The sequence below is a fragment of the Hippopotamus amphibius genome, chromosome 15, assembly GCF_030028045.1.
Source record: "Hippopotamus amphibius kiboko isolate mHipAmp2 chromosome 15, mHipAmp2.hap2, whole genome shotgun sequence".
NCBI lineage: Eukaryota > Metazoa > Chordata > Mammalia > Artiodactyla > Hippopotamidae > Hippopotamus > Hippopotamus amphibius.
In genome coordinates this window covers 28,711,290-28,726,431 of record NC_080200.1, presented here as the reverse complement: position 1 = coordinate 28,726,431, position 15,142 = coordinate 28,711,290, and positions in this window count along the sequence as shown.

Below are 15,142 nucleotides of genomic sequence, written 5' to 3'. Positions count from 1 at the left end.
TTTTCACTCTCTTGATAGCATACTTTGAAGCACAAAATTTTTAATTTTGATGAAGTCCAGCTTATATTTTCCTTCTTGCTTATGCTTCAGATGTCACATCTAAGAAACCATGGTTAAATCCAACGTCACAAAGAATTATCCCTTTTATTCTATGAGTTTTACAGTTTTAGCTCTCACATTTAGATCTTTGATCCATCTTGAGTTAATTTTTATTTATCACATGAGATAGGAATCCAATTTAATTCTTTCACATGTTGAATATCTAGTTGTCTCAATATCATTCATTTAAGAGGCTATTTTTCCCCATTGAATTGTTTTGGGCACCCAGGTTGAAAATCAATCGACATTTGCAAAGGAATCAACAGACAAAGGGTTAATCTCTAAAATATATAAACAGTTCATGGAGCTCAATATCAAAAAAACAAACAACCCAATCAAAAAATGGGCAGAATACCTAAATAGGCATTTCTCCAAAGAAGACATACAGATGGCCAAGAGGCACATGAAAAGCTGCTGAATATCACTAATTGTTAGAGAAATGCAAGTCAAAACTACCATGAGGTATCACCTCACACCGGTTAGAATGGGCATCATTAGAAAATCTATAAGCAGTAAGTGCTGGAGAGGGTGTGGAGAAAAGGGAACACTCTTGCACTGTTGGTGGGAATGTAAATTGATACAGCCACTATGGGGAACAGTATGGAGGTTCCTTAAAAAAACTAAAAATAGAATTACCACATGACCCAGCAACCCTACTACTGGGTATATAACCAGAGAAAACCATAATTCAAAAAGACACATGCACCCCAGTATTCACTGCAGCACTATTTACAACAGCCAGGTCATGGAAGCAACCTAAGTGTCCATCAACAGATGAATGGATAAAGAAGATGTGGTGCATATACACAATAGAATATCACTCGGCTGTAAAAAGGAATAAAATTGGGACATTTGTAGAGACACAGATGGGCCAAGAGACTGTCATATAGAGTGAAGTGAGTCAGAAAGAGGAAAACAAATATCATATATTAATGCATATATATGCGGAATCTAGAAAAAATGGTACAGATCAACCAGTTTGCAAGACAGAAATACAGACACAGATGTAGAGAACAAACATATGGAAAGCGGGTGGGAAAAGTGGTGGATGGGGGGGGGGGTGGGGGGGAATGAGTTGGGAGATTGGGATTGTCATATATACAGTACTAATAAGAAAAAAATATCAAATTGTACACTTCAAATATATACAGTTTAATGTATGTCAATTATATCTCAATAAAAATTCTTTAAAAAAAAAGAAAAAGAAGGAAATCAGTTTCCTCAGGGACCGTTTCTCTTCTATGTCTTCCCCACCCACTCCAGACCATACCTTCTAGTGTCTTTTCATGCCCCACAGTTTCTCCTTATGTCAAACACTAGACATTTTGTTTTTGTTTTTGTTTTGTTTTGTTTTTAATTTTTTTTTTTATTTTTTTGGGGGTACACCAGGTTCAATCATCCGTTTTTATACACATATCCCCGTATTCCCTCCCTTCCTTGACTCCCCCCCATCGAGTCCCCCCCACCCTCCCTGCCCCAGTCCTCTAAGGCATCTTCCATCCTCGAGTTGGACTCCCTTTGTTATACAACAACTTCCCACTGACTATTTTACAGTTGGTAGTATATATATGTCTGTGCTACTCTCTCGCTTCGTCTCAGCTTCCCCTTCACCCCCCCGCCCCCTCCCATACCTCGAGTTCTCCAGTCCATTCTCTGTATCTGCATCCTTGTTCTTGTCACTGAGTTCATCAGTACCATTTTTAGATTCCGTATATGTGAGTTAGCATACAATATTTGTCCTTCTCTTTCTGACTTACTTCATTATGTATGACAGATTGTAGTTCTATCCACCTCATTACATATAGCTCCATCTCATCCCTTTTTATAGCTGAGTAATATTCCATTGTGTATATATGCCACATCTTCTGTATCCATTCATTTCTTGATGGGCATTTAGGTTGCTTCCATGTCCTGGCTATTGTAAACAGTGCTGCAATAAACATTATGGTACAAGTTTCTTTTGGGATTATGGTTTTCTTTGGGTATATGCCCAGTAGTGGGATTACTGGATCATATGGTAGTTCTATTTGTAGTTTTTTAAGGAACCTCCAAATTGTTTTCCATAGTGGCTGTACCAACTTACATTCCCACCAACAGTGCAGGAGAGTTCCCTTTTCTCCACACCCTCTCCAACATTTGTTGTTTCCAGACTTTGTGATGATGGCCATTCTGATTGGTGTGAGGTGATACCTCATTGTGGCTTTGACTTGCATTTCTCTGATGATGAGTGATGTTGAGCATCTTTTCATGTGTTTGTTGGCCATCTGTATGTCTTCTTTGGTAACACTAAAATAGACATTTTGAATCTTATACTGTCAGCTCTGGGAATCAGATTTTCCTCCCTTCTCAGAATGTATTGCTGATACTTGTTCTGGGTTGTCTTTTGTTTAGTGATTTTTCTACACAGTTTTTGGAAAGTGTGTATTCTTTGTTGCGTGTGACCACTCAAGACGATGTGTTATCAGCTTGGTGCTTAGCTCAGTACTTGATAGAGATTTTCTTAAATGACTGAAGAAAAACAATTCTCCCAGTCTTTTCAGATTGATTCTGTGTTGGGGCCCTCCTTCAATGCTTAGCCAGGTCACTTACAACCCTGCCTTCACCCTTCTTCCTGCTTGCACATACCCTCAAGGTCAGCCAGAGGTGAAAATTTAGGCCCTTCTCAGGTCTTCTCTGAGTCTAAGCCCGGGGCAGGCACATGTCTTCTAGATTCTCCAGTATAGGCAGGGGATTTTCAAGGTTTTTATTCTCTTAAATATCTTCTTTCTAGGTTTTTTGCTCTATTGCTTGCCCAGAATGTTATCCCTTGCCCCAGCAACTGCAGGGAATACATGTGCAGTGATTGCATTTGCCTTCTTTTTTTAAGCTCTTTATTGGAGTATAATTGCTTTACACTGTTGTGCCAGTTTCTGCTGTATAACAAAGTGAATCAGCTGTATTTATACATATATCCCCACATCCCCTCCCTCCCGGGACTCCCTCCCACCCTCCCTATCCCAGCCCTCTAAGTCATCACCCATCATTTGAGTTGCTCTCCCTGTGTTATGCAGCAGCTTCCCACTAGCTATCTATTTTACATTTGGTAGTGCATATATGTCAGTGCTACTCTCACACTTCGTCCCAGCTTCCCCTTTGCTCCCCCTACCCCGTGTCCTCAAGTCCATTCTCTACATCTGCATCTTTATTCTTGCCCTGTCACTGGTTCATCAGTACCGTTTGTTTAGATTCCATATATATGAGTGAGCATATGTTATTTGTTTTTCTCTTTCTGGCTTACTTCTCTCTGTGTGATAGTCTCTAGGTCCATCTACCTCACTACAAATACCTCAATTTCATTCCTTTCTATGGCTGAGTAATATTCCATTGTACATATGTGTACATTTGCCTTTAAATGCTTTTGACAAGTGTCATCAGGGAAGCTGCTTCAGGTCTGCAAGGCTTTGAAGCAGGTGAAACAAGGTGTTGTTATTTTTTCTAGGAGCCACCAGACAGGTCAAAACATACAAACACAGTAAGAATAGGTTTGTTTTGATCCCTCTAGTACCAGCAACTAGCGACAACCTGCTGCTGCCTTCCTGATGCTTCGAAGCCAGAGATTGGAGGAAAGCACACAGGAAAGTTAAAATGCCACAGCATGTTCACTAAATTCAGTAGTTTTACTAAGCATTCCCCAGTTGTTGTAAGTTTTTAAAATTAGTCTAGGGTTCTTAAAAACGTAATTCTGATGGTTTTGAAAGTTTATCTGTTGCTTTTGTGGAGGAATGGGATGTTAGAATTCCCTACTTTGCCTTTTTTTTTTTTCTGGTTACATCACTGTTCTTTTTATTGCGCAGTCATATTCCATTGTGTGGAAGTACCAGTTTATTTATTTACCAGTTGGAATAGTCCCAGTTTCTGGTGATTATGAATAAAGTTGGTGTAAACAAGTTTGGTTAACATAAGTTTTCTCTAGGAGCAGGTTTGATGGATTGCAAATCAGATAAAGGATTGTATACAGAATATAAAGAACTCAAATCGCAACAATAAAAAATTAAACAACTCAATTTTTTTCATGGGCAAAAAATCTAAACACAGTTCACCAAAGAAGATATGAGGATGGCAAAGCACAAGAAAAGATACACAGCATCATCAGTCACTATGGAAAGGCAAATAAAAACATTACACACCCACTAGAATTGCTGAATTAAAAAAAAAATAGAGAAGCAAGTGCTGACAAAGCCCCAGAGCAACCAGAACTCTCATACACCTCTCATGGGAATGCAAACTGGTAAAGACACTCTGGACAACAATGTTGCAGTTTCCTATAAGTAAAACATTCACTTATTGCGCATCTATTCTCCCAGTTTGTTGCCTCTCCTTTCAGTCTCTTAACCGTGTCTTTTGCAAAGTAAACATTTTAATGTTTATAATTCCAACATCCTTTTTTTCGTTATGGGTTGTGGTTTTGCTGTTGTATCTGAAAACTTGTTGTCAAACCCAAAGTCACACAGATTTTTTTTATGTTGTCATCTAGATGTTTTAAGTTGTATATTTTGCATTTAGGCCTATGATTCATTTTGGGTTAATTTTTATGTGGCACAAGGTATAAATTGGAGTTTATTTTGTTGAATTTTAATGTTCAATTTTTCCAGTATCATTTGTTGAAAACACTATTAGTCTTTCCTTTGTAATTTCTTTACTGGTTTAAAACTGCCATGGAACTAATAAATGTTTGATTCCATTTTATATTATTTTTTCCCAGGATACAATTATTTTATTTTTTTCATGATCTCATTTAAAATATTTAATCAGGGGTTCATTTAGTATATAAGTTGTAGATCTAACTTTATTTTTTGCCAAATTGTTATACCATTTATCATACTATTACCCTCCACTCTATACATACTCCTTTTAAAGAAGCATGCTTTGCCCCTAAAGAAAAGAACAGAAAGAAAAAAACCCTATCATATCATTTTTTTGGTCTTCTGCTCTATCTGATACTCTGTATTTCTATTTTTTTGTGCCAGTATCAATAATTTCAAGGCATGTTGTTTGGTAATATGCTCTAATATATGCTCTAATCTGTGTGATCTTTTGCTTTTCATACCTATTACTTTTGTTTCAAGGGAATTTTAAAATAACTCTGTTAAAATATCCTTTGATGAATTAGATTTTAACATCATTTGATTTGTTTGCATTGCAAATATATTTACATCTTGGTATTTGTGTTTATTTAATGTGTCTCTCCTTGTACTTGATTTTCATCTCTTTCTCCTAATAAAACCTTGAAGGGTTTAAATGTAAAATAATTGATTTTTTTGAAAATTAATTGACCATATATATGTGGGTCTGTTTTTGGACTTCACTCATCTATTTATATATCTTTAGTCCGATGACACATTGGCTTTATTCCTGTGGCTTTATAAAAAGTCTTGAAATCAGAAATCTGCAAGTCTTCCAACTCTGTCCTTTTTCAAAGTTGTTTTGGCTACATTAGGTCCTTTGCATTTCTATATGAATATAAAAACAGCACATTATTTTCGTTTTAAAAAATAGCCTGTTGGCATTTCAGCTTAGATTGCACTGGATGTATAAATCAATTTGGGAAGAATTGACATCTTAAATATGTGTGTGTATACACACACACACACACACATATATATATTTTTTGGGGGGTGGGGCTGTTTTGGGTCTTTGTTTTTGCACGCAGGATTTTTCTAGTTGTGGCAAGCCAGGGCTACTCTTCTTTGTAGTGTGCGGGCTTCTCAGTGCAGTGGCTTCTCTTGCTGTGGAGCACGGACTCTAGGTGCAAAGGCTTCAGTAGTTGCAGCACGTGGGCTCAGTAGTTGTGGCACATGAGCCCTAGAGCAAGTGGGCTTCAGTAGTTGTGGCACACAGGCTCAGTAGTTGTGGCTCATGGGCTCTAGAGTGCAGGCTCAGTAGTTGTGGCACATGGGCTTAGTTGCTCTGCAGCATGTGGAATCTTCCCAGACCAGGGATTGAACCCCTGTCCCCTGCATTGTCAGGTGGATTCTTAACCACTGCACCGCCAAGGAAGTCCCTGACATCTTAACAACATTGAGTCTTCTCATTCATGAACACAGAATCTCTCAGTTTACTTAGGATTTCTTTAATTCCTCTCAGCAATACTTTGTAGTTTTCAGTGTACAGGTCATGTGTATTTGTTGCCAAACTTATTTGCAAGCTTAAAACATTTATTTAATTTTTAATTGTTTTCATTGATTCTTAATTTCAATTTCAGTGTTTTTGTTTACTTTATTTTGTTTTATTGTTTATATTGGTTTTTAAATTTCAATTCCAATGATTCTTTGTGACTATATAGAAATACAGTTGATTTTGTTTGTTAATCTTGTATACTGCAACCTTGCTAAACTCACTTACTTATTTTTAATAGTTTTTTGTAGCTTCTATTGAAATTTCTACATGGAAGATCATGTAATCAGTGAATAAAGAGAGTTTTACTTCTTTTCCAACCTGGATGCCTTTTATTTTTTTATCCTGAGTTATGCTGATGAGAACCTCTAGTGCAATATTTTTTTAATAAATTTATTTATTTATTTATTTATTTATTTTATTGGCTGTCTTGGGTCTTTTTTTGCTGTGTGCGGGCTTTCTTTTAGTTGCTGTGAGTGGGGGCTACTCTTCATTGTGGTGTGCGGGCTCCTCATTGCCATGGCTTCTCTTTTTGCAAAGCACTGGCTCTAGGTACGTGGGCTTCAGTAGTTGCAGAACATGGGCTCAATCGTTGTGGCTCACAGGCTCTAAAGCGCAGGCTCAATAGCTGTGGCACACGGGCTTAGTTGCTCAGTGGTATGTGGGATCTTCCTGGAGCAGGGATTGAACCCGTGTCCCTTGCATTGGCAGGCGGATTCTTAACCACTGTGCCACCTAGGAAGCTCTCTAGTGCAATATTGAATATAAGTTGTGTAAACAGACATCCTTGCCTTGTTTATGATCCTAAGGAACAACATTTAGTCTTTCACTGTTAAGTGTGATGAGCAGTGACATCAGAGACTACACGTTATAGGGGAAACAGAATTCAAAGGCAAGTCACTTCACAAACAAAAAACTGAAAACAACAAGCTCTGGGGGATCAAAATTCAGAATTGCTACCATATATTATCTTAGAATGTCCAATATGCAACAAAAAAAATCTATAACAAAGAAATAGAAATTGTGACCTATAAATAGGAAAAAAATCAAGAAATAGCAGCTGCCTTTAGAGGACCCAGATGTTAATTTAGCGAACAGACTTCGAAGAAGTTAATATAAATACTTTCAAAGAACTAAAGAAAACCATGTTTAAACAAAGAAAATTATGATAATGCTTTATCAGATGGTGAATAACAATAAAGAGGTAGAAATGATAAAACACAAAAGGAACCAAATGGAAGTTCTGGAGTTGAAAAATAAAATTATTGATATGCAAATTTTCTAGAGTGGCTCAACAGCAGATTTGAGTTCACAGGAAAAAGAATTGGTGCATTTGAAGATAAAGCAATAGAGATTATCCAATCTGAAAAACAAAACAAAACAAAAAGAATGAAGAAAAAATGAACAGTCTCAGAGTTTTGTGGGACACAACAAAATATAATCCACATATGCATAATGGGAACATAAGAAGAGGAGCAAGATTGAGGGCACAAAAAATATTTGAAGGAATATTGGCCCCAAACTTCCCAAATTTGATGAAAAAACAATTCATACATCCAAGAAGCTAATGAACTCCAAGTTGAATATATTCAAAGTCATCTATACTTACATACATTATAGTCAAACTGCTCAAAGTTGAAGGTAATGAGAAAGTTTTGAAAGTAATAAATTAAAATTGACTCATGTACAGGGTAACAACAATAAGAACAATACCTGACATCATCATAAAAAGTGGAGCACACACAAGTATGATAACTTTTCCATGTGATGAAAGAACAAAACCACTCAACTAAGAACCCTATATCTTGCAAAACTATCTTTCAAAAAAAGAAAGTGAAATAAAGACATTCCCAGATAAACAAAATTGAGAAAATTCATTGCTAGCAGACCTGCAGTGTAAGAAATACTAAAGCAATTTTTTTCAGTCTGAAAATAAGTGATAACAGAAAATAGTTAAAGTAGAAAGAACAAAAACCAATAAAGGCAGTTATATATATAATGGTAATGCAGTATAATGATATATTTTCTCTTTCTTCTCTTACCTTATTTGAAAACAATTGCATAAAACAATAATTATCAAATTGTATTGTTGGCCATTTAGCAAATAAAGATGTAATGTATGGGGAATACAAAACTTTCTGAGGAAAAGAAATATAATGCCTGTTTGATGATAATAGCACAAAGAAGGAGAAAGGAAATGAAGCCATGTTGAAGCAAGAAAACAGTAGCAGATAGTATATTGACTCCATAAGAAATGACCAGTACTGAAAATGATAAATAAGGAGATTAATATAAAACAACTCTATAAATACATTTTCTCTTTCACTTAGCTTCTGTAAAAGACATAAGATTATATAAAGCAAAATTATAAAAGATGAGATTACATAAAGAGAAATCATAACACTGTACTGTTGGACTTACATATAGATGTAATATATGTAACAATAAGAGCAGAAAGGAGGGAGAAGAAATGGAGCAAATTTTCTGTATTTTATTAGAATTAATTAAATATTAATATAAAGTAGGCTCTGATAAATTAAGACATATGTTATAATCCCTAGAGCAACTATTAAGAAAACAATTTGCAAGATAGTTTAAATCAATAAAGAAGTTAAAATGGCACTCTAGAAAAGTCCATTTAATGGAAAAGAAGGCAGTAAAAGCAGAAAGAGTTGAACAAAAATATCATGCGACATATAGGAAATAGCAAACTGACAGATGTAACTTTAGTCATATAGGTAATAACATTAAATATGAATAGATTAAGCAATCCAATCAAAAGGAAAAGATTTTTCAGGTTGCATAGGAAAACAAGATCCAAATACATGCTGTATAAAGGAAGCAGTTTTGATTCAAATATACAAATAGATTAGAAGTAAGATTATGGAAAAAGATACATCATGCAAACCGTAACAAAAAGAAAGCAGGAAAGCCTATATTAGTATCTGGTAAAATCGATGTTAAAATAAAAAATGTTTCTAGAGACCATGAAATTTTACAACAAAGTCACAAGAAATATAACAATCATATGCAGCTGTCCAGTTTTCCCAGTACCACTTATTGAAGAGGCTGTCTTTTCTCCATTGTATGTTCTTGCCTCCTTTGTCATAAATTAGTTAACCATATGTGCGCAGGTTTATCTCTGAGCTTTCTATCCTGTGCTATTGATCTATATTTCTGTTTTTGTGCCAGTACCATACTGTCTTGATCACTGTAGTTTTGTAGCATACTTTGAAGTTGGGAAGCCTGATTCCTCCAGCTCCATTTTTCTTTCTCAAGATTGCTTTAGCTATTTGGGGTCTTTTGTGTTTCCATACAAATTGTAAAATTTTTTGTTCTAATTCTGTGAAGAATACCATTGGTAATTTGATAGGGATTGCATTGAATCTGTAGGTTGCTTTGGGTAGTATAGTTATTTTCACAATATTGATTCTTCTAATCCAAGAACATGGTATATTTCTCCATCTGTTTACATCACCTTTGATTTCTTTCATTAATGTTTTATAGTTTTTTGAGTAAAGGTTTTTTGCCTCCTCAGGTCGGTTTATTCCTAGGTATTTTATTCTTTTTGTTGTGGTGTTAAATTGGACTGCTATATGTAAAAGAATGAAATTAGAACATTACCTAACACCATACACAAAAATAAACTGAAAATGGATTAAAGACCTAAATGTAAGACTGGGTACTATAAAACTCTTAGAGGAAAACATAGGAAAAACACTCTTTAACATAAATCACAACAAGATCTTTTTTGACCCACCTCTTAGAGTAATGAAAATAAAAACAAAAATAAACAACGGGACCTAATTAAACTTAAAAGCTTTTGCACAGCAAAGGAAACCATAAGCAAGATGAAAAGACAACCCTCATAATAGGAGAAAATATTTGCAAACGAAGCAACAGACAAAGATTTAATCTCCAAAATATACAAACATTCATGCAGCTCAATATCAAAAAAACAAACAACCCAGGACTTCCTTGGTGGTGCAGTGATTGAGAATCCACCTGCCAATGCAGGGGACATGGGTTCAATCCTTGGTCTAGGAAGATCCCACATGCCATGGAGCAACAAAGGCCATGTGTCACAACTACTGAGCCTGTGCATCTAGAGCCTGCAACAAGAGAAGCCACTGCAATGAGAAGCCTGTGCACTGCAACGAAGAGTAGTACCTGCTCGCCGCAACTAGAAAAAGCCCACATAGCAGCAACAAAGATCCAATGCAGCCAATAAATAAAATAATTAATTAACTAAAAAGACAATCAAATAATGGGCAGAAGACCTAAACAAGCATCTCTCCAAGGAGGACATACAGGTGGCCAAGGGGCACATGAAAGGATGCTCGACATCTCTAATCATTAGAAAAATGCAAATCAAAACTACAATGAGGTATCACCGCACACCAGTCAGAATGGCCATTCATCAAAAATTCTACAAACAATAAATGCTGTAGAAAGTGTGGAGAAAAGGGAACACTCTTGCACTGTTGGTGGAAATGTAAATTGATACAGCCACTATGGAAAACAGTATGGAGGTTCCTTAAAAAACTAAATGTAGAACTACCATATGACCCAGCAATTCCACTACTGGGCATATACCCCGAGAAAACCATACTTCAAAAGGACACACGTACCCCAATGTTCATTCCAGCAATCTTTACAGCAGCCAGGACATGGACGCAAGCTAAATGTCCAACAACAGATGAATGGATAAAGATGTGGTATATATATACAATAGAATACTACTCAGCCATAAAAAGGAATTAAATTGGGTCATTTGTAGAGATTTGGATGGACCTAGAGTCTGTCATACAGAGTGAAGTAAGCCAGAAAGAGGAAAACAAATATCATATATTAACGCATATATATGGAATCTAGAAAAATGGTATATATGAACCTATTTGCAGGGCAGCAGTAGAGACCCAAATGTAGAGAATGGACATGTGGGCACAGGGAGAAGGAGAGGGTGGGATGAATTGGGAGATTAGGAATGACATATATACATTAATTAATAGATAGATACACTAAATAGAGAGCTAGTGGGAACATGCTATAAAGCACAGAAAGCTCAGCTCGGTGCTCTGTGATGACCTAGATGGGTGGAATGGGGAGTGGGAGGGAGGTCCAAGAGTGAGGGGATGTGTGTGTATATATATATATATATATATATATATATATATATATATATCTGACTCACTTCATTGTACAGCAGACAACACAACATTGTAAGGCAATTATACTCCAATAAAGAAAATTAAAAAAAAATCTCGGGTGAAAAAGAGAGTCAAGCATTGAAAACAAAATGCTTTACAAGAAAGTAACATGTAGTGCTTTTGCTCACATTTTATAGGACAAACAAGTCCTATGGCCCTGCAGAAATTCAAGGGGTGGAGAGGTGTAACTCTAATGTCTCCTGATGAAAGAACTGGCTAATAGGGGATAGTTGAAATACCTACACGAGACAGAAAAGTTGCATTTAAATTCCATTTTTCCCTACTCTAAGTGCTCATAATAGCCAGTAATAATTCAATACTCTAGGTGTTCTTGTATTAACATGCTATTAAAATGTTTATAGTAAAAAAAAAAAAAGAAATATAACAATTATAAATATATATGAACCCAACTAGAGAGCCCTGAATTACATGAAGCAAAACTGACCAAACTGACAGGATGCAAGCAATTCAACAATAACAGTTGGAACTCCAATACCAATCCCAATAACTGATAAGACAACTAAATGATTTGCTTAGAAAACAAGCAAGAATGTAGACGATTTGAACAACACTATCTACAAACTACACCTAACTGACATCTAACAAACACTCCTTCCAACAATACCAGAATGCAAACCCTTCTCAAGTGTACCTAGGATAATCTCCAGGATAAACCATATGCCATACCATGAGACAATCCTCATAAATCTAATAAATTAATGTATAGATGTCAACAACATAAGGAAATTTGAGAAATCCACATATTTGTGGAAATTAAGTAACACACTTTCAAATAACCAATGAGTCAAATAAATCACAAAGGAGAGGGGTTTGCAGGAAGATGGCAGAAGAGTAAGATCACCTTCCTCCCCACAAATACATCAAGAATGCACATGTGCAAATCAACCAGTTTGCAAGGCAGAAAGAGACACAGATGTAGAGAACAAACATATGAACACCAAGGGGGAAAAGCAGGGGAGGTTGAGGGGGAATGAATTGGAAGAATGGGATTGCCATATATACATTGCTAATAAGAAAAAAAAATCACATTGTACCCTTTAAATATATGCAGTTTATTGTATGTCAATTGTGTCTCAAAGTTCTTAAAGGAAAAAAAAAAAGAATGTACACGTGGAACAGCTCCTACAGAACACCTACTGAATGCTGGCAGGGGACCTCAGACTTCCAAAAAGGCAAGAAACTCCCCACATAACTGGGTAAATCAAAAGAATAAAAGGAAAAAAAGAGACAGAGGAATCGGGATGGGACCTGCCCCTCTGGGAGGGAGCTGTGTAGGGGAAAAAGTTTCCACACACTAGAAAGTCCCCTCACTGTTGGGGATAAGGGGGGAGCTTTGGAGCCTCAGAGGAGAGGGCTGAATCAGGTGTGCAGGGGGCAGAGTGGAGATATTCCCACGTGGAGGATAGATGCCAACCAGCACTTCCCAACCTGAGACGCTTGTCTGCTTGCCTACTGGAGTGGGTAGGGGCTGGGTGCTGAGGAGAGGACTGGGGTTGGCTGCATGAGGGCAGCCTAGGTGGGCTAGTATGCCACAGCTATCCAGGAGGGATTCTGGGGAAAAGCCTGGGCCTGATGGAGAGGCCAGAGACCTTTGTTTTGGGGTGCTTGAGAGGCAGCCTGCCAAAGGAGCTTCCTGCTCCATGAGCTCACAGACAGGCAGAGCAATGCCTATGCGAGTGCCAGTGTGAGCCATAGCTGTTATATCAGAACCCAGAGTCTGCAGCTATGGCCACCAAGGGTCCTATGTGCAAGGCAGGTCACTGTCCACACCCTCCTGGTAGCCAGTGCAGCCATTCACTGCCCAGGGTCGTGCAATCTGGAGCCAACTTCCCCAGGAGAACTTATGGCACACCTCAGGCTCACTCCAATCTCTGCTGCTGCAGGCACTCCCTGCATATTTCAATTGGAATGCCATATCCCTCCCTCTCCCTGGCCTAAGTGAGCAAGTGAGCCCTAACCAGCCACTGTTTTCACCCCCTCTTGCCTGGGCAGGGAACCAACACCTGAGAGTGGTCTACACGCAGAGGTAAGACCAAAACCAAAATTGAACCCCGGGGGCTGTGGGACCAAAGAAGAGAAAGAGAAACCTCCCTGTACAGCCACAGGAGGAGCAAATTAAATATCCACAATCAGCTTGGTAGACCCTGCATCTGTGGAATACCTGAATAGACAAGTGTTCCTACAATTGAGGCTGTGGACTTTGGGGGCAACTGTGGACTTTGGGGGGAAGTACTTGCAGAAGTAAGGCCAGACCAGAGTCTGAGCTGACACCACAGTGCCCACAGCAGGTGCAGAGACCTACCTAGAAGTATTGAAGGACTTCCTGATTTGCTTTCCACTCCTGACTTGCTTCTGGTTCTCTGTTTTTGCTAGTTTATCTTTTAGTGAATATTTTTGTATGTGGATTTGTTTATTGCTTTGGGTGCTCTCTTCTTTGTTTTCTTTTTTTGTTTGTTTTGTTTTGTTTTCTCTTTTTCTTTTCTTTTCTTTCTGTGAGTGCATGTGTATATGTCTCTTTGTGTGATTTTGCCTGTTTAGTTTCACTTTTACCATTTGTCTTGGGGTTTTGTCTGTTTTTTTTTCTTTCCTTCTCTTTTCTTCATTTTTTCCTTCTTCTTCCTTTTCTTCCATGTTGTGCAGCTTGTGGGATCTTGGTGCCCCAGCAAGGGGTTGGACCTGGGCCTCAGAGGTGAGAGAGCTGAGTCCAGGATGTTGGACCACCAGACAACTCCTGGTCCCATGGAACATTAACCAGCGAGAGCTCTCCCAGAGGTCTCCATCTCAACACTAAGATTCAGCTCCACCCAATGGCCAGCAAGCTCCAGTGCTAGATGCCTCATGCAAAACAACTAGCAAGACAGGAATACAACCCCACCCATTAGCAGACAGACTGCCTATAGTCATATTAAGCTCACAGACATACCAAAACACACCACCAGATGTGGTCCTGCATATCAGAAGGACAAGATCCAGCTCCACCCACCAGAACAAGGCACTACTCCCCTCCATCAGGAAGCCTACAGAAGCCACTGGGCCAATCTCCCCACTGGGAACAGACAACGTAATTAAGAGAAACTATGACCTTGTAGCCTGAGGAAAGGAGCATGCAAACACAGTAAGTTAAACAAAAAGAGAAGACACAGAAAGATGCAGCAGGTGAAGGAACAAGGTAAAAACCCACAAGATCAAACAAATGAAGAAGAGATAGGCAATCTATCTAAAAAAGAATTCAGAGTAATGATAGTAAAAGTGATCCAAGATCTCAGAAATAGTGTGGAGGCACAGATGGAGAAAATACAAGAAATGTTTAACAAGGAGCTAGAAGAACTAAAGAGCAAACAAACAGTAATGAATAACACAATAACTGAAATTAAAAATACTCTGGAGGGAATCAATAGCAGAATAACTGAGACAGAAGAAAGGATAAGTGACCTGAAAGAGAGAATGGTGGAAATATCTGCTATAGAGCACAATGACGAGAAAAAAAAAAATGAAAATAATTGAGGACAGTCTCATAAACCTCTGGGACAACATTAAATATGAATTATAGGGGTCCCAGAAGAAGAAGAGAAAAATAAAGGGTCTGAAAAAAATATTTGAAGAGATTATAGTAGAAACTTCCCTAACATGGGAAAACAGATAGTCAATCAAGTCCAGGA